Below are 25,337 nucleotides of genomic sequence, written 5' to 3'. Positions count from 1 at the left end.
GCTGGGCTGGCCTCTGCTTGAGCAGCCGGGCAGCATGCTAAGAGGAAGTCATATATCTCGAATCCCTGAAACTAGCTCAGCGTCCCCAGAATGGAGCATCTCACCTTGATTGATGAAGAGGATAGACTAAAAACTTATAAGCTGTCTTTCTTTCTCTACATAATGTCTGAGAAATATTAACCATTTTCATGGTTTCGACTGAGCAATAGATATTTATTATACAATACTGCTTGAAATCGTCATTCTGTTCCACCCTTCATCTCTATGTTCTGGCCTTTCCCTATCATTTTTGAGAATATATGAAAAACAAAGCAAGTGTGCTTTTAAGTTATATTAAGAAATTTAATCCGTGGTGAGAAAACCCTTTGTCATACACGAATTGAACATTATGAGCGCACACATCTTCATCCATCGGAGTTCTGAGTTGCAAGGCACAGAAATGGACTCCAGAAATAGAAGATAAGTTCATTCTAAGGGTATCATAATTGCCCCCAAAGGTTTGAGAAGCAAGAAATAAAGGGGAAGGGGAGAAAGGAGGATGAAGAGGAGGCTGAGGAGGTGGGGGTCGGGGGGAGAAGGCAGAGGGGAAGGGTGAGCAGAAGAAGCAAAGCAGCCATACTCACACTAAAATCATGCTACTGAACTATCCTGGGGAAGGCACTGCTGCCCTACTGCTAACCTCCAGACATAACAGGTGGCACCTCCAGTGTCACTGACACAGGGCACTGCACACAGCACACTTGATGTGACCACCTCCAAAGTCACTAGCAGGAATTCTCGCTGACTCCTTGAGATCATCTAAGGACAAGACATCTGAGGGCCGTGTTGCCCAAGATGTCTGAGGACCATGACCTGAAAGCCATCTTTGAATGCTTTCTCTCTCTCATGCCCACAGCTAATCCGAGACTGATTTCAGCTCACTCCACTTTCCTAAATTGCCCACTTTCCTCAAATCTGTCTCCTCCCTCCCTGCTTGTCCTATACAATGTTTGATTTTCAATAAAAAATTTCCAGGGATATCAGGAGGTAAGATCAAATGATGAATACCAAGAGAAAAAAATATGCATAAACAGATCCAGAGCATACCCAGATACTGAAGTCATCAGACATGGTATTTAAGTCAGAGAAACCATGACTCCCAGTATTCGTTAAGATTAGGTTTGGCTGAATATTACAAAACCCTCAAGTAGCAATAATTTTAACAACATGAAAATTTCTTTACTTCTGACCCAAAAGACAATGTGACCCACAGGGTTAGCAGCTCTTTCTACTCCATCATTTTCAGTTTGGGTTTTCATCATCAAAGTGACTTTGTAGTCCAAAAGGATTGCTGGAGCTCCAACTATTCACGTCAAGTTGCAAACCAAAAGAAGACAAAGTGCAGAAGGGGAAATGGGGTCTCATCTGGCTAACTCTTCTCCCTTTCAGCAGCTTTCCTAGAAGTTGTGAACAACACTCTGCTTATGTCTATTTGTCAAAACTTATTCGTATGACTACCTCCCACTTCATGGGAAGCTGAGGAATTTGGTGTTTTGGTTTGGAAATTAATAGGCCCAGCTAAACACCATAGTTCAGTAAAACAGAAGGAAGATGAGAATAAACACTGTAACTGGGTAACTAGCCATCACTATTAAAATGAGTCGGCCAAAATTGCTTTCAGGGTTTTCTGTAAGATGCTATGGAAAAATTCAAATGAACTTTTTGGCCAACCCAGTACATTCCTGCTTAAAGACCTTCTACAACTCCTCACTGCCAGACATGTAAAGACCTTTACAGTTTGACCCTTACCTCTCATTCTACTTCTATCTCTTATCCCTTTATCCAGGCACTTCATTCTCTCACCACCTCTAGTCACAGCCACTTCAGAAATACCCAGTTGCAAGCCATCAGACCCTTGCTTCTGCTCACTTGTTGGCCTGGAATGCTCTCTTTCTGACAAGTCTGTCTCATTTTCAAATCTTAATTCAAAGGTCACCTCTTTTGTGTTATCTTTTCCAGCTCTCCTAGTCAGAATCACAACCTTGCTCCTGGTTCCCATAACCCATGGTGGATACCTGCATTACTGCATTTGTGTTGACTTGTAATGATTGGTCTTCATGTCATCTCTCTTTATAAATTATGAGCTTCTCCGAATCAGAAACACAATTTATTCTTCACTTTTATTCCCCTAGTGTTTGTTATGTGGTTGGTGCCCTATCAATTTTTGCTGAATGGATAAGGAAGAAGGTAAAGGATAAAAGATACAGTTAGTCAGTTAATAAATCTCCAATGCTGTCTCTTTCTAACTTAAATAATTCCAACTGCAGACAACTCAGAGGTGATTTTGTTGCAGGAAGGGGGACAGACCGCTTCCAGGGCCCGAAACTGGGCTCTTGTCTAACACTTGGAAATGAATTGTCCGAGGAGACATATGTGCTGACAAAGCAAGAGATTTTATTGGGAAGGACACCCAGGTGGAGAGCAGGAGGGTGAGGGAACCCAGGAGAACTGCTCTGCCGCTTGGCTCGCAGTCTTGGGTTTTATGGTGATGGGATTAGTTTCCGGGTGGTCTTTGGCCAATCATTCTAATTCAGAGTCTTTCCTGGTGGCGCACGCATCGCTCAGCCAAGATGGATGCTAGCAAGAGGGATTCTGGGAAGTGGACGGACAGGTAGTATTTCCTCTCGACCTTTCCTGAACTCTTCCAGCTGGTGGTGGCTTATTAGTTCCGTATTCCTTACCAGGATCTCCTGCCATAAAACAACTCATGCAAATGGTTACTATGGTGCCTGGCCAGGGTGGGCGGTTTCAGGTAGGTGTGCTTCCCTTAACAATTTCACAAGGTTTTGTTATGCCAGAACTGTGTTGTGAAACACATTATGTAAAATAAATATGCTGAGCTGGGAAATTTGTGTGTTATTTTTTATACATATTATTTGATATAATGGTAAAAAAAATCAACTTGAGCATCACAATTAGTGGTAACAGGGAGTTATATTTAACTCAGCAGGATAAACCAAGCATTATCTTTGTGCTTAACAACATGAAAGATATTGTGTGAAATTGCCATCACTCCCTCTTCACACAAATATACACACAGGCACACCCCAAAAAAAGAGTTCACAGTTATTGCCTTCTAGGAGGATGACACCCTGTAAAAGCAGAACAATTAGGTGACAGGTTACAATTAGTGTCATAATAAATTGTACCTGTTCATTATCAAATGATATCTATTACTATAAATATTTAGAGAAAGAGGAGAAAGATATAGGCAAAAGTGCTAAGAAAGGCCTTTGAGCTGGTCTTTAAGGGCACAGCAGGATTAAGCAGGACAGTAACTATCTGTTGGTCCTTTAATGGACCGGAGTTGACGATGAGAGAGTGAAAGAAGTAAAGAGGCTAATATTCTCTGGGTTACAGCCGGCTTCCGCGCTCCAGGGAATCAGCCAGAAGTAGAGAGAGAGAGAAAGAAAGACAGACAGACACGGGGACCAAAGCTCTGATGGAGCAGAGGTGTTTTAATCAACATAGTGTGGGCATATATACTGTCTTCAGTTCAGTTCAGTTCAGTCTTACAAGGTAGTTATTCTCAGCAAAGGTAAAGATTAAAATTCCAGACTTATAAAACATAAGACGATCCCTATCAAAGAGAGAGTTGCAAGCAATCACCTTTTACTGTATGGTTCATAAGAAGGAAGAGGGTACTTATCACCGTAATGAGAAAAGCCTGGATTCCTCAGCCTGGGGAAAGGCGTGCCTCTCCTCTTAATTCCTGAATATTCAGGAATTAATAAGGACCAGAGGGTTCCTGACAGATCCAAAACAGCACACAGGAAGCCTCTTGTTAAATGCTTCCTGACAACTATCAGAGCATAAAATACAGGCTATGGGTGGGAGGAGAAATGATTTTAGGGAGATCCATGCACCACACTGAGTAGCACTAAATTGCAGAACAAAAAGATTTTGCCCTTTTTCATTCTCTTTGATTTTTAAAATTTACATTAAGGAGAATTTCCGTTGATACATTTTTCACGGATAGTATCATTCCTTTGAAAAAACACAGGCCAAGTCTCAAGCCTAGATCTTGGCAGACAACAATATTTAGCTCAAATTTAATGACATTCTTTTGAGGTTTTCTGTATTCATTTGTACAGGCATATTCCATTTACAGTAAGTGATAATGGTTTTCCATCATATATTTTTACTTTTAAAATCAGCTAATTTAAATATAAAGGAAGAGCCAATTTAAAGAAAACTAGTAAGTAAATAAAAGTACAAGCAGTATATGGCTATGGAAAAAATGGTAAAAATGTACTTAAAGGACTGATGTTTGGGAAATGTGATGACAGTGGGAGTGGAGAGAAGACACTTCCCCACCATGATGAAAGCTGCTCAAGCAGAGGGCTCTGGGCGAGCTGGGCAGAGCCTGGATGGGTTGGAGAAGCAGCAGGGCAGGCTGGATGCTTTGGTCTCAGGAGGCTGGAATGTGGAGGATTTCCCCACCAGGCTAATATGTCTTACCAAGCGCAGAGGAGATTGCATGCCTCTTACCGTGTCCCAATGCCATTCTGGACCCACATCCCTCCCCACCTCTGCCTGCATCAGGATGCGTTCTGAGGACAGCACTGGGGGGGTTGGAGAAGGGAGTGGGGACATGGGCCACAGAGAAGCCTGGCTAGGGGGAAAGAGAAAAGTGGCACACCCAGAAGATCAGCACTTTTCAATACTTCAGCCTGGAATAACAGCTGCCACTGAGCATGACGGCCACAGTTCCTGGGGCCCAGCGTTCTGTCTCCCAACTACCCATGGAGGGCCGTGTCTTTGGGGAGCATGGCCTGTGTGGCTCTGATCTGGTGCCTTCCTGGGACTCAGCCTAGGGGAACCAGTGGAGTTGATGCACACGCCTTCGCTCAGAGCCATGGTCCTCCACCCCTACTCTACTTCCTATCTTCATCTCCTCTCGATTTGCATATAGCTGGACTACTGCTCTTCCCATCTCTTTTGCTCTGAGGACAGGAAATCTAGGGCAGCCCTCAACATCCCACAGATGAGAAAAGCGATAAAGCTGGGGAGAAAAGGGAAGGAGACTGTTCTGAATAGGTAATCGACATGACATTTCCGAGCCCTGCTGTGTCTCTGGCTGCTCTGACCCATGGTACCAAGTGAAGCAACTCAGGGTGGAGGCTCTCCTTCTCAGCATCCAAAGCCATCAATCTAGACCCTACTGGCAGCACCGACTTCCCTTGAAAAACATTTTGAAAGGAAAAGGTCAGAACCATTTGTTTCTCTGTGTGAATGAATTCAGAAAGCCCTGGATGCTTGTCCCTGGAAGACTCAGCATGAACCCAGATGCTCCAAACCTTCTAGAACAAGCTTCCTAGGCAAAGGGATACTTTCCAAGGCAAACCCCCCAGATCTGAGCCCATTGGTTAGGGGTCAGTCCCTGGAGTCACCTGCGTCTAGTCACAGAGCAGCACAGTATGTGACAGCAATGACATCTACAGGTGGATTGTTAGAGTTTGAATCTCGGCCTTTTTACCCACTAGCTGTGTGATCTTGGGTTTATTAACATCTCTGAACCTTTCTCATATGTAAATCTGGTCAATTGAATAATAATAAGCACTGTCTCATAGAGTTCTTGTGAAAATCAGTTGGAACAATAAAGGTAGAATGCTTAGTGCAGTGCCTGACATATAGTAAGTGGTTAATAAAAATTTTGGTCATGATGACCATAATAGATGAAATAGTCCTGAAGCCCAGTTGTTTCAGTTATCAATGTGCAACTCAAAAACAATCATTTAAAACAAAAAGAATTATTTCTCATGATTCTAAAGGTTGCCTGGTCTCACTTGTTTGATCTTATCTGAGATTCTTCATGCAGGGGCAGTCAGGTGGCAGGTGAGGGACTAAGGTCATCTGAAGACTTGACTAAGAACATTGAAAATAGCTTCTTTGCTTGCATGCTTTGTCCTCTACTGAGATGGCTTAAACAGCTGGGAGTTAGCTGAGAATCTCTCTCTCTTCATGTAGCCTCCTCATGTTTTTAGGTTGGGCTTCCTCACAGCGTGGAAATCTCAGAGAAGTTGGACTTCTTACACGGCAGCTGACTTCTTCCAGAACAAACATTCTAAGAGATCAAGAAGCTGGAAGACTTCGTATGATGTAGCTTCAGAAGTCACACAGCATCATTTCTGCCACATTCGTTTGGTTACATGGGCCAGCCTGGACTCAGCGTGGGCCAACCACTGAGAGTAGTTCACTGGGGCCATCTTGGAGACTAATTACCAAGAAACCATCAGTTTCTTCTGATGTAGTATTGAAAAGAGCTCTGGATTTTGTTTTTTAATTTGTTTTTAATTGAAGAATAATTGTTTTACAATATTGGTTTGATTTCTGCCATACATCAACACGAATTAGCCACAGGTGTATATATGTCCCCTCTTCTGGAACCCCTCTTCCACTGTTTCCCAACACTCCAGGTTGTTACAGAGCCCCAGTTTGAGTTCCCTAAGTCATAGAGCGAATTCCCATTGGCTATCTATTTTACATATGGTAGTATATATGTTTCCATGCTACTCTCTAGAGCTCTGGATTTTTGAAATGGAGACTTGAGTTCAAGGCTTTAGGTAGGTTACTACTACCTTCAAAGTCCCCATTTATTTATCTGTAAAAGGTAGGTAATGATATATACCTCCTGGGTTGTAATGGAGAACAAATGTCATTACACATGGTCAGCTCCTAGTGCTGTGCTTCGCACACAGAGATGCAACCAAATTTCCTTCCCCATTTAGAGCAGGAAGAGATCCTCACCACCAGCATTCTCAGTGCTCCTCTTTGTAGTGGCCATCCCACGATGAGAATACAACCACCCCCTTATTTCTAGCTCTGTGTGTGTGTGTGTGTGTGTGTGTGTGTGTGTGCGCGTGTGCATGGTGCACATACACACCAGGAAGTTTAGTTTAGCTCATTACTGGCCAGGTTCATAGTTGACACTGAATAAATAATGTATAATTCAGAAAAAGAGTTGTCAACTCATGCTGCTATGCCAAAGTCCTTCTGAATGAATTTTCTGCTAAGTCTAGAGTGAGTTATTTTTAAATTTAAGAAAAAAACTGTTTAAGCCACCTGATCTAAGAGATCTCAGAAATGCTTTCATTTTCTCTTGACTTCTATTTTTCGAAAGCTGCCAGGAAGTTGCACACATACTCGTTGGGGATTTAACATGAATTACCAAGCAGCTGGAAAGGGCTCAAGTTGACAAATGACTGACAGTGGTTCTTAATGCTGCACTCAGGTCAGCATCTGAGAAAGCCACTTAACCTCTCAGGGGCTGTTCCATCCCTTTTGTGAGGCTCTGGACCAGCCTGGTAGCACGAGTATCAGATAACTCAGCAGATGCTTTTCTTGACCTCAGGCACCTTGGGTGGTGGGGAAACTGAGAAGTTAGTTGCACCCATACCCTCCCCATCCACGCTCTCCCCATTCCAAAGTAACTCTTATTTACCAAGACAGAAAGCAGCAGCAGACCTGCTGTCCCTGAGAACATGGGGGGGCATTTACTTCTTGGGCAAGGAGGGGTGGTGATCTATCTACAGACCTGTGGGATGTTTGTCAAAGGAAGAGATCACTGAGAAGACAAGGACAGAGGCCCTCTTTAAGGAGGAGTCAGTGAACACTGGTCATCCTCCTTTGGGATGGCTTTGTGGAACAAGCTCTGACCCAGAAGTTGCTTTGGTTCTACTTTCGCTTGGCCATGAGCTCTCTTATCAGATCCTCCCTTTCATGGGTTCAGTTTCCAGAGCGTGCTGGTGGATCCTATATCTCATGCTCAATCCCATGTTTTGAGCTTCTGTCCCACACGTTCCACTACCTACCAGTCTCCTCTGGACACACCTCCCTAACTTGTCCAAAGCTCATGGCCCATCCTCTAAAACGCTCCATACACCTGGGTGGCAGCCTCTATTCAACAACCATGACAGGAACCGTGAACCCTATCTTTCTCCCAATTCATATCTAACCTTAGTCACCATGCCCATCAGTTCTCTTTCAGAACTCTCTTTGGATGAAATGTTTAGCCTTCATCCTCCCCACCACCCTGTAACTGCAGAGCCCAGCCCCTATCACATCTCACCTGGACTATAGGAGAGCTTCCTATGGGACCCTTCCTCTCCATGTCTGCCCCAGCCAGCACCAGCCTCCTTCTTCCTGGGACTAAATCCTGATATAGGAATAGAATACTACAAGACCTCTGTTTAGCTGTGCATCCTGGTGTCTGTAGCATATTACTTCCCTACCCTGGGTCTTTTGTGCTTTCATCTGCAAATAAAGGAACTGGATAAATTTAACTTTTCCTGAAACTCCTTCCTACTCCAAGATCCTATGATTTGCCTAAGGAACTTTCTGCAGAGGATTTAAAATAGCTTATCTGACCACAAGCTTCAGGAAGCCTCCTGATATCTAAAGAGGGAAAATCACTAACTTCTCCTAAGTGCAAATTAATGTCATTGATCTCAATCCAGTCCACCTCGGCAGCAGGCAATACATTTGGGGAGAGGGAGGGGCGGGAAAGAGTGTTTCGGAAAGAAAAGACTGGAAGATACCCTACAGGAATAGCTGATCTTTCAGACAGGACAGGGAGCAGTCAGAGGCCTCTGTAGACAAAAAAGAGCTCCGCTCCTTGGCATTTGGGGGTTAGGAGAGTGGAGTTAACATCCACTGTTAGAACATGGAGCTGGTAGGGAGTCATAGACTAGAGGACTGGCTCTGCTGTGACCTGGAGTCAGTTACTGCCTGTTTCTGTCTACTTCTCCATCGCCAGATACTTTTGCTGATCTCTAGGCTGATACTAAGTCATCTCAAGGGAAGTGGGTGAACCTTGCAGGGTCCTAGGGTCTGTTCTGGGCCCGTGGGAAGTTAAGGATGTTCCTGTTTCTTCTAAAGCCTTAGTTTGAACCCAGAAATTTTACAAAAGAAAAAATGTGGAAGAAAAGAGCTGCAGTGGTTAATTTTATGTGTCTGTCAACTTGGCTGGGCCATGGTGCCCAGATCTTCAGTCAGACAGTATTCTGGATGTTTCCTGTGAAGATGTTTTTGGATGAGATGAACATTTAAATTGGTAGACTTTGAGTAAAACACATGGCCCTCTATAATGTGGGTGGGCCTCATCCAATCAGTTGAAGGCCTGAGTAAAACAAAGACTGACCTCCACTGAGCAAAAGGAATTATACCAGTGGGATGCCTTTGAACTCAAACTGCAGCTACCTGCAGATTTACTAGGCCTCTAAAATCAGGAGGGGGGGATTCCTTAAAGTAAATAAATAAATGAATAAGTATATGGTGGTGGTGGTTTAATCACTAAGTTGTGTCTGACCCTTTGCAACCCTATGGACTGTAGCCCACTAGGCTCACTGGTCCATGGGATTTCCCAGGCAAGAATACTGGAGTGGGTTGCCATTTCATTCCCCAGGGGATCTTCCTGACCCAGGGATCAAATCTGGGTCTCCTGCGTGGCAGGCAGATTCTTTACCACTGAGCTACCGGGGAAGTCCAAATACGTATATATCTATCCTATTAATTCCACAGTTTATTGTGATCCACACAGTCGAAGGCTTTGGCATAGTCAATAAAGCAGAAATAGATGTTTTTCTGGAACTCTCTTGCTTTTTCGGTGATCCAGCAGACATTGGCAATTTAATCTCTGGTTCCTCTGCCTTTTCTAAAACCAACTTGAACATCTGGAAATTCTCGGTTCACGCATTGCAAACATCTGAAAGTTCTCGGTTCACGCATTGCTAAAGCCTGGCTTGGAGAATTTTGAGCATTACTTTGCTAGCGTGTGAGATGAGTGCAATTGTGTGGTAGTTTGAGAATTCTTTGGGATTGCCTTTCTTAGGGACTGGAATGAAAACGGACCTTTTCCAGTCCTGTGGCCACTGCTGAGTTTTCCAAATGTGTTGGCATATTGAGTGCAGCACTTTCACAGCATCATCTTTCAGGATTTGAAATAGCTCAACTGTAATTCCATCACTCTGGTATTCCCATCTCCTTCAGAATTTTCCCTGTGGAAAATTCTGAAGGAGATGGGAATATCAGACCACCTGACCTACCTCTTGAGAAACCTGTATGCAGGTCAGGAAGCAACAGTTAGAACTGGACATGGAAAAACAGACTGGTTCCAAATAGGAAAAGGAGTACCTCAAGGCTGTATATTGTCACCCTGCTTATTTAACTTATATGCAGAATACATCATGAGAAACGCTGGCCTGGAAGAAGCACAAGCTGGAATCAAGATTGCCAGGAGAAATATCAATAACCTCAGATATGCAGATGACGCCACCCTTCTGGCAGAAAGTGAAGAGGAACTAAAGAGCCTCTTGATGAAAGTGAAAGAGGAGAGTGAAAAAGTTGGCTTAAAGCTCAACGTTCAGAAAACTAAGATCATGGCATCTGGTCCCATCACCTCATGGGAAATAGATGGGGAGACAGTGGAAACAGTGTCAGACTTTATTTTTTTGGACTCCAAAATCACTGCAGATGGTGACTGCAGCCATGAAATTAAAAGATGCTTACTCCTTGGAAGGAAAGTTATAACCAACCTAGATAGCATATTAAAAAGCAGAGACATTACTTTGCCAACAAAGGTCCGTCTGGTCAAGGCTATGGTTTTTCCAGTGGTCATGTATGGATGTGAGAGTTGGACTGTGAAGAAAGCTGAACACTGAAGAATTAATGCTTTTGAACTGTGGTGTTGGAGAAGACTCTTGAGAGTCCCTTGGACTGCAAGGAGATCCAACCAGTCCATCCTGAAGGAGATAAGTCCTGGGTGTTCATTGGAAGGACTGATGCTGAAGCTGAAATTCCAGTACTTTGGCCACCTCATGTGAAGAGTTGACTCATTGGAAAAGACCCTGATGCTGGGAGAGATTTGGGGCAGGAAAAGAAGGGGACAACAGAGGATGAGATGGCTGGATGGCATCACTGACTTGATGGACATGGGTTAGAGTAAACTCAGGGAGTTGGTGATAGACAGGGAGGCCTGGCGTGTTGCGATTCATGGGGTTGCAAAGAGTCCCACATGACTGAGCGACTGAATTGAACTGATCCTATTAATTCTGATTCTCTGGAAAACCCTGACCAATACAGGAGCTATCTGTATTCCATAGAGGAGAAGGGTAGGTCTTAATATCGTAAAAACATCACAGATTCTGCTAAGGTTATCAAAAGATTCTGAATCCACTGTCCTTCCCAAATGATATCTATGCTGCTCCCTACAGGGACCATGAGATGGTACAAAACTCTCTCTGGAATTCAGGACCCTCCTGCTCTAAAGAAGCCTTCTGCCCAGAGATAAGAACCATAGGTAAAGTCCCAGAAGGCCTGGAGTGGGGGCGGAGACGTCTGTTTAGAACACTTAATTTGGTAATAATTAAGATTGACTAGATCAGGCATTGTATGTATTTTCCTCACATCATATGATTTAGTCATCAAACCCTAGGAAGCAGGTACTATTAATATCCGTATTTCACAGAAGAGAAACCAAAAGCACCATGAAGTTAAATTACTCCTTTACCTGGCCTTGACATTGTGTTTTTCTTCCTGGTGGGTACTGGGAAGCTCTACGTTAGCCTGCTAACTGGGGACAACCCTATGAGCTGGATGGCATTATCCATATTGTTTGGGTGAGGAAATAAGACCCAGAGAGGTCAAGCAGTTTCAAAAGGTCACACAGCTAGAGATGTGACTTTATCTTGACCAGAGTCAAGATTCAATCTCAAGCCCTTCTGACCATGTCCCCAGCTCTCCTAGCCAGCCATACCGTTCCCACCCATAGTTCTTGCAAAGGAACTCCAGCTATCCCTGATGTTTACAAGGCTACTGACCCTCCAGGTCACATTTCAGTGTATTTATTACCATGAGTCACCATGATCTTGATGGTAATCACACTTCTGTTTGTATAATACTGTGCAGGTCATCCAGGACTTCAACATACTTACCTCACTCTGCATTGTAAGCCAGGGCGGTACATAATATCTATCCTCCAGTCTGCAGGGGCTAGTTGAGGGCAAGGGGGTAGGACAGATGCTAACACTTCAGGGCAGTGTGTGGGGCTCTAGCCTGTTTGTCTAATTTATTTCTTTCCACAATCCTTTGAGGTATGTGTTGCCATTCGACAGACTAGGAAACTAAACACATGGAATATCTACTGCCAGGTGAGATCATAGAGGGAATAGATTTGTCCACAGGATGTGGAGATGCTTTGCACTATCCCACTCCCTGTCACTCCTGGGGTGGCATTGACTTTCCATTGACTTCATTCATCTTCTTTTTAAGAATGTGCTCATGAGTCTCCCTTCCCAAATTCCAATTCCTAACTTGGGTCATCTCAGCTCATTATTGAGAAGGAAACATTGAGAAAGAATTGATCCTCAAGAAAAGCAAAGAAATTGCCAGCCTCTTCCTGGTATTATAGCTCTGTGGAGAAGAACCGCTTTCATCCCAAACAGCCTCGGATCTCCATCGCTGAACCAGAAGCCATGTGACTGTGTGATCTGGAGATGAAGAGACTGTGTGAGGTTATCTTGCCTGCTTCTCACTCCTACCCCAGCCTCGCTCAGTCCCCCATGCCATAAACCTATGACTCACCTTATCCATTCCCCACACGTCAAGTCGAGTACCAACCCAGCTAAGTGTACCTGCAAGACTTTCCTAGAAGCCACAGCCCCCACCCCGGGACCATCATGTCACCCCAGGATCATGCCAACAACTTGATTCAACTCCACTCCATAGTCTTGTTCTTTGCAAGCACCTGCTCCCTCTGCCCTCTGGCTTGCAATGCTGGTCATTCTCTAAACTTGTCCACACCCAAACTCCACCCCCTCTACTCTGACCCTTCTGCCTGACCATCCACCTCAAAATTAACTCAGCGTCTGCCTTCATTAAACTGAAGCCCTCGTGAGAACAGGAACCACATCTCTCTTATTTACCATAATGTCTCCTTACACAGTGCCTGCTACATAGAAAAGGCTCAGTACACATTTGTTGAGGGAATGGATGTATGAATGAGTGAACAGTGTCATGGTAAGTAATCTTAATATCCTGGGCTTTTTTGCTTTCTGCTTCTGAAACTCCCAACGAGCTCGCCAATGTCCCTAGCTCACCCAGGTCCCTAGGGGACTGGTGTGTGGTGTGGCTCGCTCTCTGTCATGGGCCAAGTTCCGCCAACTGATCCTCAATCTGTTTCCCTATTCAAGCTCCCGCATGTCCTGTGGCTTAGCCCTCCTCCCACCCCTCTGCCTTGTGAAGAGTCCAGTTTGCCCCCTTGCTGTACACCTCTCCCAGCACCTGCCCTTCCTCACCTCTGAGCCACACCTCACACCATGTCTGCATGGCCTCGTCCAGATCCCCCTCCTGGGGCCACACTGGGTTCTAATCACTCCTTCTCTCTCAGATCTGACCTTCTTTGAGGCCAGAATGAGCTAAGGAGATAAACTCGTGGCTGAGAGCTCCCAACACCAGTGCCACCAATCCTTCTCTCCCTGATGGGCTGCTTCCCGGATGGATGGAGGATAACAAAAATGCATCTCTATGTTAGCCTCTAGCACTTCTGTATCATCTCAGTTCTCTGCTGTGGTGTCCAACTCTAGTGCTTAAATCTGGAAACACAAGGAAGGTAATGTTCCTGTTTTATCAGCTTAGTTCAGTCATTCAGTCATGTCCCAATTCTTTGTGACCCCATGGACTACAGCACGCCAGGCTTCCCTGTCCATCACCAACTCCTGGAGCTTTCTCAAACTCATGTCCATTGAGTCGGTGATGCTATCCAACCAACTCATCCTCTGCTCTCCTCTTGTCTTCCTGCCTTCAATCTTTTCCAGCATCAGGGTCTCTTCCAATGAGTCAGTTCTTCACATCAGGTGGCCAAAGTATTGGAATTGCAGCTTTAGCATCAGTCCTTCCAATGAATATTCAGGACTGATTTCCTTTAGGGTGGACTGGTTGCACCCCCTTGCAATCCAAGGGAAGAGTCTTCTCCAACACCACAGTTCAATAGCATTAATTCTTTGACGCTCAGCTATCTTTATAGTCCAACTCTCATGTACATATATGACTATTGGAAAAGCCATAACTTTGACTAGGTGGACCTTTGTTGGCAAAGTAATGTCTCTGCTTTTTAATATATTTTCTAGGTTGGTCATAGCTTTTCTTTCAAGGAGCTTTTCTTTTAATTTCATGGCTGCAGCCATCATGTGCAGTGATTTTGGAGCCCAAGAAAATAAAGTCTGTCATGGATGTTTTCCTGTTTTATGGGAAAGAGCAAAAGGCTGAGGTCAATATGACCATCTGAGGCCCTAGTTTCTGGGCTTGGCTATCCAGCCATGGTTGCTGAGGGATAGTCAGCACTCTGATCACTGACTTTCCTGGAGTCTTTTTAAAAAACATTTATTCTTACTATATTTGTCTATTTCAGATCTTAATTGTGGCATAAGAGATTTTTGATCTTAGTTGTGGCATGTGGGATCTAGCTCACTGACCATGGATGGAACCCAGGCCCCCTGCATTGGGAGCTTGGAGCCCCAGTCACTGGACCACAAGGGAAGTCCCATCTCCTGGAGTCTTGGTCTCTGCAAATCCAAGTCTTGGATTAAGGCCACGATTCTGTGTCGTATTTTCTTCCTCCAGCCAATAACCATTTAAAAAAGTGAAGTATAGTTAATTTGTAATGTTGTATTAGCTTCAAGTGTACAGCAAAGTGATTCAGTTTTACACACACACAGACACATGCATATAAAGGATCTTTTTCAGATTCTTTTCCATTAGAGATTGTTATAAGGCATTAGATATAGATCCCTGTACTATAAGTAGATCCTTGTTGTTTATCTCTTTTATATATAGTAGTGTGTATATGTTAATCTCAAACTCTATTATCTTCTCCCCTCCCCACTACTCCACTATCCCCTCTGGTAACCATACTTTTGTATTTTATGTCTGTGAGTCTATTTCTGTTTTGTAAATAAATTCATTTATATGATTTTTTAGATTCCACATATAGATGATATCTTATGGTATTTGTCTGTCTTTGTCTGACTTACTGCACTTAATATAATAATCTTTAGGTCCATCCATGTTGCAAATGGCTGTGTCCTATTTTCTGACAAAGACATAGGTGAGGTCCCTAGCAGCAAAGCCTCTTAAACAACACAAAAATTCTGCAATTTTCCTCCAGGGAAAAGAGAAACTATAAGAACAGATTCTTCTCAGAACAGTCCTTAGCTTTCCCAGTAAACTGGGAGTTACTGGGGTCAACTTCATCAAAAAGCATGCATTAAGTATGCTTGGCAAATACTACCCTCAAAAGACTCTCTTGGGGGGATTAATGGGAGAAGGAACATCAACAGTTTAGGTTTAGCACACTTCGTTTTATAAGAATGTTTGTTTTTATAATTGAAAACAAAAAACATATTTTCCTCCAAATGCCTTCTCTTCAGGCATAGAATTAAAACAGCAGGATTTCAGGGGGCTCTAGGGCCCTTGGAGATCATCTAGCCCAGTCCCCTCCTTGACAGAGGAGGCAACGGGTTTGACAAAGGGCAGGCACTTGCCCAAGGTCACCCAGCTCAAGGTCATACATCAGGCAGGGGCCTTTGGAATCCATTTCCCACACACAGTCATTTAAAAAAGTAATTATTCCACAGATAATCCAATGGAACATGGACTGCTGCAGAGAGTGTGGCCTGAAATTTCTTCAAGAAGAAAAAGGCAAATTAACATTGTGTTAAAAAAACTTAGTGTGACCATTTGGGGGTTGGGCTTGTTAAAGCTCAGAACTGAGTGAAAAAGTACTAAGAGAACATGGTAAAAAGAAGTCCCTGGGACTGAAAAGCACTCTTTTCCTGTCTACATGTCTACTGATATTTCTGTAGTCCTTTATCTGTATATTAGGCGAGAGAGAAACCAACTGAGTGAAAAAAGGTTGGGGAGGTAGGGTTTTGGGTGACTGCTGGAGCAGGTCAGGCAATTCAATGGCTCCTTTCTCAAGCTCTGCAGGGTTGTGGAGGGGGGGTGCGCTGCGGGGAAGAAAACACCCAAGTTGCAAGAAGATGGGAGAGCCTAGAAAGAGATGGTCCCAGAAGCCCTTTGGGAATCATGGGAGAAGCTTCCTCACAGTCCATGATGAGACGACTTGGGAGGTCAGAGGACTGAAAGGTGATGGTTCCTTATGAGCTAGGCGGTCCCATACGACCCTCCCGCTATCAGGAAGACGAGGGTCCTTCTTTTCCTATTGCTTGCTGCTGTAGAAGCACCAAAAGCAATATGCTAATAAGAAAGCACTGAGGTTATTCTTACTGTAGTAAGGAAGAGTTTTGTTTCAACAGAGTCTTAGGAGGGTCCAGGCGGAAGCTGGACAAGGTCAAGATACTTACTGGGATTTGGAAATATGGCTTAAGTCAAGTGAGTCTTTGAACTGGGTGGGGGTGGGAGTGCAAGGCAGTGCTGAATTAGGATTGGGTAAGGCTCATGACATAATAATTTAGGACTGGTGATCACAGCAAAGCAAGGATTTTGAGGCAAGTGGTTCAAAAAGGTGTAAACAATCATTTGATGCTTTCTATTAATGAGTGGATAAGTTCTTGCGGTGAACAATAAAGTTATTTGCAACTTTTATCTTGCTGAGAAAGAGTTTTCTAGAATAGTTAATGGAGAGTTTTCTAAAATGGTTGTGCCAATGAAGACAGCGGAATGAATAACATAGACCGTCATCTGAATGGGTATTGATGGTTTCCATTCTCACTAGGAAGACCATCCTGGTCTTGCTCAGTTCTGGGCAACAAACTTGAAGGGACATTAACAAGTTGGGGCCTGTCCCAAGGTCAATGACCAGGACAGTGAAGCAATGTCCCTTGGAAAATGACCAGAAGAACTGGGGTACTCAGCCTGGAGAAACGGAGTCTAGGAACTGTCCCACAACAAAGGTTTAATGTGGGGATGAGGCAATTGTCTTGTTCTCTAGGGGCATGGAAGGCAGAATTAGGACCAAAGGCTGAGAGATACAGAAGCAGGCCTCAGTTCAGCTTAAGAAACAACTTTCTAAGAATTAGGAGGGATGTGCTATCTCACAGGATGCCCAGTTCTAGGCCAGAAAATCGCTCAGATAGGGAATGAAGACACTGCCGCAGAGGCCAGTCTTAGATTTACTTATGGCCTCTTCTCTCTCTTTCTTTCCTTTCTTTTAAAAAAAGTACTACTTATAGTTTAAGATCAGGCTCAAATGTTCTCTCCCTTCATGAAGATGCTTGCTCTCTCCCCAGTTAAAAAGGATCAATAATTCATTGCCTGTACTATTTCCATGGTATTATCATCATCTACCTACCACTGTTAAGAGGCTCTGCCTCTGGATTGCTGGGTGGCTTTGAGCAGGGCCTGTCCCCTCTCTCAGTCTTGGTTTTCTCATCTATAGGATGATGGACTTAATAGTTTGAACCAGCCTTGGATGTAGAGGCTCTTGGTGACCTGAAAAGACTGCAAAAACCAAGATGCAGATAGACGTGGAAGTTGCCCTCTAAGGCCTACAGAGAAGTCTTGGGAAAGAGGCTGATTGCTTCTGATTCCAGAAGGCAGAAATCAGTCTCCATCATGGGGTTAGTTTCCAGGATCCAATTTCAATTTGGTATCAGAGAAGACATACTAATAATAGTCTCTGCTTGAGGTAGGAAGGTAGTGAGGGCTCCATTCCTGGAGGTGTTCTAGCAGAGGCCTGTGAAGGCAGTGTGGGCTAGCCTGTCAGTTAGGAGGCTTAAGTCTGCAACTAACAGAATCACAGATTAAAGGTCATTTGAACAATAAAGTATTTGCTATCTAGCCTGGTAAGAGCTTCTGTTATCTAACATAATAGGGTAGACAATACAGCATATCAAGGGAGTCAGGCATCTGGGGCAGCGTCTCTGGGCTTCTCTTGGGTTTCCCCTCAAGGTCCAAGATGGCAGCACAGTTGGGTGTAACACTTTCTCATACAAATACACCCAAATATAGGAAGGAGTCAGTACCAAGTTTCTTTCTGGAATGGAGAAAATATTCCCAGAAGCCCTCACAGGCTTCCCTTTACACCTCATTGGTGAGGGTGGGGTCACATTGTATGCCTCCTCCAGTCCTTGGCAAAAAGAATTAGCTTAATTAGCTTAAATTGATCAGTGTGCCTGGGGAGTGTCCATGAAATACACGGGCACTCAGTATCTGGACAAAATTGGGGTGCTATCAGCCAGGAAGTAGGGGGAGTCATAGGGTGGGCGAAGTCCATGGGCTGCCGTAGCAGGGATTCCTGAGCAGCCAGCTCCTGAGGTGACTGACAACTCTTTGATTCTATTTCCAGGCTTCTTTCCAGCTTGAGAATCCTAATTCTTAAGTAGCCACCTCTTTTTGAAAACTGCTTTTTTCCCCTGACTTTCTTATGACCCAGTTTTCCTCTCCCACTCTCTGTCTTGGAGGCTACAATTAGGCTCTGGTGACACATTTGGCATGGGAATGCTGTGAGCACAGTTCTGATGAGCTGGGTGTGGGCCCAGACAGTAAATGCAGGCAGTTAATTGCAGTTTTAGTCTCTCTCTCAACTTCCCTGCAAAAAAAAAAAAAAAAAAGAAAGAAACAGAGTATAAATAAGAGGTGAATGAGAAGCAAAGTATGATCTGAGAAGATGTGGGTTGTAGAGGACACACCCTCTTTGGTTCTCCTCTGAACCAGGTCCTTCACGGTCCCGGGAGGGACAGACATTTCAGAGGCTGAAATGGTGTAGAGATGTGCTTGGTGGGTTGCTGTTATCTGCCTGGGACTCCTGAGATAATCTGATATAACCAGGGTTATCCTCAAGTCAGCCAAACCAGCAGCCGGAAGCTGAAGTCTGCGTAGTGTCCAGCCCTGAAGGCCAGGCTGTGGAAAGGGCCTGCTCAGGCCTTTGACATCTCTGTGTGAAACAGAGACCTGCCCTCCCATCCCCCGCCCCGACCCAAGGCACACAGAATGAGAACGCTTCCAAAACGGGAAAGGAGAGGTTAGATTCTGGGCAAGCAAAACATGAAGGCTGACGTCCACTGCATGGTTTCAGAGGCTTGGCTCTTCTGGCCTCCTGGCCACTGCCCTTCGCCCTCAGCCCATGCACTCCCAGACCTGGCTCCCAGTTCTGCTGAGACCTTGATCTATGCGGCACGCCAGCCACCTGCATTTGCCAAACAGCAGGCAGGGAAGGAGGGAGGCTGAACGCTCCAACGACTGTAATTTCTCATCAGTTTCATGATTTTGCATCTGAACCCACCACACGTGACAAAGGGGGAAGACAGCAGAATGGAGTTGCAGGTGCACTGTGGGGAAGTGAGGACTGGCTCAGATTGGCTGTGTTGATAGTGATATGCTGCCAATGGGCATTGGTTAGGGACCCTCTACACCCATAGACAGTCACTGAAGCCTCGAATGCTCCAGACCCTGTGCCAAGTGCCGTTGAGGTGACCGAGAGCATTAAGGCTGGGATCTGTCCTCAGGGAAGTCACAGACAGTCTGCTGGGAGGGAAGGTGAACACAGAAACACTCATGACAAAATCAGGCTGTGTGGGCTCTGGTAAGGCAGGACAACATCCTATGGAATCACTAAAGCACCAGATTTAATCATTTCGCGTTTCTAACTATGAGCCCAGACCAATATTAAACTTCTCACATGGTGATTTCATTTAAACTTTACTCAAAACTTTATCATCAGTCAATATTATTTACAAGTAAAATCCAGGTGGTGCAGTGTAAAGAGTCTACCTGCCAATGCAGGAGATGAAAGAGACTCAGGTTCAATCCCTTGGTTGGGAAGATCTCCTGGAGAAGGAAATGGCAACCCACTCCAGTATTCTTGCCTAGGAAATTCCGTGGCAGAGGAGCCTGGTGGGCTACAATCTATGGGGCCACAAAGCGTCGGCCATGACTAGCACGCACGCGCACACGCGCACACACACACACACGATATTATTTCCAAGTGAGCAAACTGAGGCCCAGTGGGAAGCAGCAGACACAGAATTTGGACCAAGAGCCTCTACTTTGAGAACTTGCAGCCTTAACCATTATACCAAACTGCCTCTAGAGTCAGGCATGTAAACAATGCTCAAATGGATTTGTTAAATGCCTGAATAAGTGAATGAATGAATGAAATGCTAAAGAACAATTTAAGCAAAGCCAGATTGGAGCTCAGAAAAGTTAGAGTTCTGGTTGGGATGGCTAAAGGAAGCTTTCATGAAATCCTCCTTAGGCTCAGATCCATAGAGTGGCCTGGGAGTCTGGGAGAAGGGCACGTATGACAGACAGATGCTGACGTGGCCCCATGATGCCCTCCTCCTGATGTTCATGCCCCTGCAATCACCTTGCCATGAGTGTGGGTGGGACTTGTGACTTGCTACTCACCAGCAGACTATGCCAAGGTGACAGAGGTCATTTCCATGATGATAAGATTGTAAGGCCATTTTGCTCATTTCACTAGAAAATTGCTGATTAAGGAGAAGTAAGCAGCCCTTTAGGGGAAGCCTATGTGGCAAGGAACTTAGGGAAGGTTCTGGCCAACAACCAGCTAGGAATGGGAAAAGCCTTTGGCCAACAGGAAACTGAGGCGCTTGGTCCAACCACCCACAAGGACCTGAATCCTACCAACAAGCATCTAAGTAAGCTGGAAAGTGGATCCTTCTCCCACTGAACCTCAGAAATGATGAGATAATAAATGTGTGAAGCCACTGAGTTTGTGGAAGTACTGCTCTGTTAATAAATTACCACTAGAGCAACACTGGCAGAGAAAAGAACAGAGCAAAGGCCTGGAGGTGGAAGGACTGGGGAATATTAGGAAATGTCTGCTTGTTCTGTGTGGCAGGAGCAAATCTAGGATTTCTTTTTTTTTTTTTAATTAATTTTTTAATTGGAGGAAAATTGCTTTACCATGTTATGTTGGTACATGTACAGCTACATTAATCAGTTATAATTTTATATATATATATATATATATATATATATATATATATATCTTCCCTTTTGGGCCTCCCTCCCACCCCTCCACTACCCCACCCCTCTGAGTCATCCCAAAGCACCAGGATGGGCTCTCTGTGTTATATAGCAGCTTCCCACTTGCTATTTATTTACACACGGTAGTGTATATATGTCAGTGCTATTTTCTCAGTTCATCCTACCCTCTCCCTCCCCTGCTGTGTCCACAAATCCATTCTCTATGCCTGAGTCTTCTTTTCTTCTCTGCAAATAGGTTCATCAGTACCACTTTTCTAGATTCCATATATATTTGTTAATATATGATGCATGTTTTCTCTTTCTAACTTACTTCACTTTGTATCACAGACTCTAGGTTCATCTACTTCACTACCACTGAGTCAAATTTGTTCCTTTTAATGGCTGAGTAATATTCCAGTGAATATATGTACCACATCTTCTTTATAGGAGATGGATTTTCAAGGACAGAATGAGTTGTCTGGGGTGTTCTGTAGGAAAGGATTTTCCAGGGCTAGTAGTTCCTGGGAAGGAGCTCTCTGAGGAGTGAATAGTTTTAAATCATAATATCGTTGATGAGTGCCCACACATATGTCTTGTCCACATCTCCTGGGCTACCCAAAGGGGCTCCAGCTAAGAACCTGAGGCAGGTAAACCCAAATCTCACTCTGGAGGACCCAAGTAAGTCTGTGACAGAATGGAGGTCAGTAGCTAGGGCCCTTAGGGAATAAGGACACATCTGAGTTGTGCAGATCCCTCAGTCTCTCTCTGTCTTCCCAGCACCCAGCTCAGGATGGAACCCTTAGTAAGAGCCAAAGGGGACACCTGGAACCCTCACAACCAAATGGCTCAGCCTCACCAGCAGTGATGTCACCTCACTCCCAGCCAATGGAGGGGCAGCCAATGGGGATTTGAATGTGCCTATGTGCTTATAAGAACGTGCTAAATAATGGACTTTAAATTCAAGAGTTTGTAGATGAATTGTGTGCATGTGTGCTAAATCAATTCAGTCGTGTCCAATTCTTTGTGACCCTATGGACTGTAGCCCTCCCCGCTTATCTCTCCAAGGGATTAGCCAGGCAAGAATTCTGGAGTGGGTAGCCATTCCTTTCTTCAGGGGATCTTCCCAACCCAGGGATCGAATCTGAGTCTCCTGCATTGCAGGCAGATTCTTTACCCCTGAGCCACTGGGGAAGTCCTGTGGATGGCTTAAGTGTCCCCAGATTGAGCTTATCATTTGAAAAGGCTGTTCAGTGAAGACCCCTCAATGCTGACTCCCTCCCCTTATAATATTTTAGTTGAGTAATTCAAAAGCCCCCATCTCAGTGAGGCATCTGGGAGACAGCAGGTCAAGGAAATCTGGCTGGCAATGTGGTGTTGTGAGATCTTTAGCTCCCGTGAGGAGGAAGGTGCTGAGGTGAAAACCTTTCTTGTTCAGTTGGGCTTCAGGGAATAAAAGAACTGCCGTGTGTCTCATATTCGGCCAAATGACCACTGGGAGAGTGATCAGAATAGTCATCGTTGGCTCACTGGTGCCTGACGGTCCTGGAATGTTCTGGTAAGGAGGGGACAACGGCTCAGGTCAGGATGGAGAGGAGAGTGTATCAGCCCTGAAAGCACTGTATCCCAGAGGGAATTTTAAATGAGTAGTTCCTGGGATCAGAAATGACAAGGGAGTCTGGCCAGCACTCAGAGGAATAAAACCAAGGGAAAACCAAGGCCGCATTCCAACCGTTCTAGCCACTGTCCCTGGTTACAGAAAGAAAAGCGACTTTAAAGGCATTCCAGAGAGAAGAATTTCATTCATTCAACTGATACCTCGAGACCCTCTTAGGACCAGATGCTGAGTTGGGCACAGCGTGTGTGTGTGTGTGTGTGTGTGTGTGTGTGTGTGTGTGTGTGAAATGCCCTCCAGGAGCGCCAGAGCCACTGGAGGAGGGGCAGGCAAACAGCGCTGGGCTCTCAGGGCTCTGCCCACAGGCTGAAGCACGGAGCGGGGAGGGCAGGCCGCAGGACGAGGTGCCCTTGAGCGGCAGGTGGTCACCAGGTCACCAGGCAGACTAGGGAGCGAGGCCGTGGTGGGTGCAAGCCAGCCTGCCACAGTGCAGGAAGCAAGGTTCAGGACCAGACTTAATCCCAGTTTGTAATTTTGATCAAATCAGCCCAGAAAAGCTCTCCAGCTCCCGCCTGAAGCTGCTGTCTACTCCAAGGGAAATGGTGTGAAACAGGGACACAGATGCCCAAGAAACAGTCCCTGACTCTCCCAGGCTTGCCTTCCTGTCAGGGACTCCCTCGCACAAGTTCTGGCAGTGCCCCTCTCTCACGGGGCCTCACTTTGGAGATTTCCTGCTGAAAGGAAGTGCTGTTGGCCTTTGGTGGGAGTGGGTCCTGTTGTCTTGCCCACCCTCACTGTCCCTCAAGACCCTCCCATTGCCCAAGATGAGATCTGAAATCTCACTCTGGTGTTCACTGCCCTCCATGTACTGGCTGCCAGCTTCCTGCCCCAGGGCCATCTCCCACTACCCCTGGTATGGACCTTCACTCCAAGCCACCAGATCCCTGGGGAATGGAATATGCCCTTACCATCCGGGCTGGCATCTCCCTCCTCTCCTCCATTTCCACACATCTAAATACTCCCCATCCTTCAGGTTCAGCTAGTGTAACCCTCTCCTCTGATCCATTCCCACTTTTGACTGGGAAGGCCTGAGAGACTAAAACCCCATGGTCCTGCATGCAGCCACACCTCTCTTAGGGCACTTAGCATTTGCTTACCTAAAGTATGGCAGTTTGTATCTTTTTGTGTGTCTATAAGACTGTGGACACTGGAATCAATCAAATCTTTACTGCACCACTTAATAAGTAGCTATATGACTGTATAGTAGTGTTACTATGTACTTCTCATCTAGACGGGTGGAGCTTGGAAGGACATTATCCTCTTAGTGGTGAGAAGTGTTTGATTTCAGGTTCTCCAGGGAAGAATTAACCACAACACAGCCCAACTTGCAAGATCTGACCATTAGTTTTCTCTAAGCAGGTTATTCAACCTTACCAAGACTTGGTTTCTGAAAATCATGGGAATGATAGAGTAATGACCTTTGAGAACCTTTGAGGTTTACATGAGACAATGAATGCAAATGACTTAGCACAACATCTAAGCAATCTTTTAGTTTAGTCAACAAATATTTATGTACCAGGCACTGGAAATATAGTTTCTGCTATAGGAGACTAAGTTACTGCTCCAAAGAACCTACATTTTTAAAAGCTCATACAATCAGTGAGTAAATAATCTGACATAAGATACTGACAAATGCTTTGAAGAAAGTAATTAGGATAAGGAATAGAGAGTGCTAGGGTAAGGAGGGGTGCTCTAGTTTAGAAAAGACTTGAATTAAAAGGAAGAGCCAGCCATGCGAGACCTGGGAAAGTTCATTCCTAGTAGAGAGCAGCAGGGATAAGCCTGAGCTAATTATGCTTAACCCAATCATCAGTTCCTTGCCTCTGCCCCACAGAACACACCTTCTGAGATAGGAGAACTTGAGGAGATGGATCTGATTTTCACTCCAGTCAGGGCTTCAACCTTCAGAGAGTTGGTCCTCACCGTCCAGGAAGGGATAACCATGGATGATTATGGTTATGGCCACTACTGATCAGGGAAGACTAAAGACTCACCTACTGTTACAAATCCTGCCTTACCTGCCTCAATGCTCTGCCTTCTCTGGCCTCAGGGGAAGGTGTTGTTTCTACGTCATGTGCACTCAGAGCCAAAGAGAAGAGGGGGAGTTCTGGTGAGTGAGAAGGGTGTCCCATGTGGATATGCCTTGGACTTTTGGAAGTTGCCCACAAAGATATCCTCTCTTCCCTAACTCTCTGGTGGTATTTCTCAACCAGAGGCTGTATTGCCCCTTCACCCCACCCTAGGAATTGCTGGAATGGGAGTGGGCATTTTTGATCATTACGATGACTGGAAAGGTATTGCTGGCAGTTATAAGGCAGGGGTCAGGGATGCTAATCTTTCTATGATACACAGGACAATCCCACTCAGTAAAGAAGTGTCCTGCCTAAGAGATGAGAGCAGGCATGAATCCCTCATTATCCCCTCAAATGTTACCAAGTCCTTTTCTTCCTGGATTCTTTCATCATTTTCTCTTCAGGAAAAATCAAACCTCAGTCTCCCAAAGTCCCCACTATGTGTCCTGCAGATGTGATAGCCTCAGGTGTGGAGCCTTCTGTCTCTAAGCAATTATTGCTGTGCCCCTGAGACAAGAGGGGCAGCACCCCCAGAGGGAAGGGGAAGCTTGGCTCCTATGTCTGGGCTGCTAGAGAAAAATGGTGGTAAGACTTGCAAGCTAGCT

This window comes from Odocoileus virginianus, chromosome 4 (assembly GCF_023699985.2).
Source record: "Odocoileus virginianus isolate 20LAN1187 ecotype Illinois chromosome 4, Ovbor_1.2, whole genome shotgun sequence".
In the NCBI taxonomy this organism is placed as follows: domain Eukaryota; kingdom Metazoa; phylum Chordata; class Mammalia; order Artiodactyla; family Cervidae; genus Odocoileus; species Odocoileus virginianus.
Note: the sequence above shows the minus strand (reverse complement) of the source record.